The sequence below is a fragment of the Buceros rhinoceros genome, unplaced genomic scaffold (genome assembly GCF_000710305.1).
Source record: "Buceros rhinoceros silvestris isolate BGI_N320 unplaced genomic scaffold, ASM71030v1 scaffold30882, whole genome shotgun sequence".
In the NCBI taxonomy this organism is placed as follows: Eukaryota; Metazoa; Chordata; class Aves; order Bucerotiformes; family Bucerotidae; genus Buceros; species Buceros rhinoceros.
This window is the reverse complement of record NW_010397634.1, coordinates 2021-3084: the sequence shown is the minus strand read 5'-3', so window position 1 is coordinate 3084 and position 1064 is coordinate 2021.

Sequence of the window (1064 nt, the reverse complement as noted above, 5' to 3'; positions counted from 1 at the left end):
AGAGGGTGCGAAGCCGGGGTTGCTGAAGGCTTGATGAACTCAAAACCGAGGGTCCCCCCTTGCTGCCAGGGGCTCCCCGACCCCGCTGCCTCCGCATGAGCTGTCCCCAGAGTGGAAACACGTGCCACAGCAAACAGTGCTGAGAAAATGCAGGTGGAGGAGCTGCCCCTTCACTGTCACACCAGCGGTCGGAGCACTGTGCTGCCAGGAACCCGCTGCACGGCTGAGACGGGGCAGATTTCCGCAGGAGATCCGCTCTCTGAGCTCAGCTTGACCCCCCAAAACGCTGGGTCCTACCTTGCAGGTCCCGGGGCCGCACCAGAGGCACCGGCACATCCTGCAAGGGCTTCACACTGGCACTGTCCAAACGCCGTCCTCAGCCGGTGGCAACCAGCTGCCGATGCCACCTGCCAGGGACCATGCCAGGGATGCCGTGCCAGGAGCTGCAGAGGTTAGGAAAACACTCTGTGTTTCCCCATCAGCCCTGGAGCCCCTGGGCGCTCCAGATCTCCCAGCCCTCCCAGGGGACGAGGACGCTTGGTGCGATGGATGGTGACAAGGGATGAGGGCACCAGGAGCTTTACATTAAAACTGGCACCAAACAAGTGCCTTTCGCCACGCAGCCCCACGGTTGTACCAGCACCTCCAGCTCACGGGGAGGGTGTGCACCGAGTGCTGGCTGTGCCCAGGGACGTGGCATGTCCCCACCGTGGCTGTGCTCCATGGGTGACGGCCACCGCGAGCGGGAGGCAGGAAGGGAAGGAGGATGTGGCCCTGGCTCCGAGCATGGACCAGTGGAGCCAAAGCGACCTCAAAGCATCTGCTGAAAGAGCCGAAGCGCGGTGCTGCACCTCACGCACTGCCCTCCACTTCAGAAGCTTCATTAAAAGCCAAGCTGGCAGCAGCAGGATTCTCACTAATTACGGATGACCTACATTTTGGGACAGGGAAATGCTTAAACCTATTTAAAGTCTGGACCCAGGTGCTGCTGGGCCAGGCTGGGGAAAAGGACAGCTTCCCCTGGGCTTGGTGGGGACCGCAGCAGCGGTATCTGCAGAGATGCT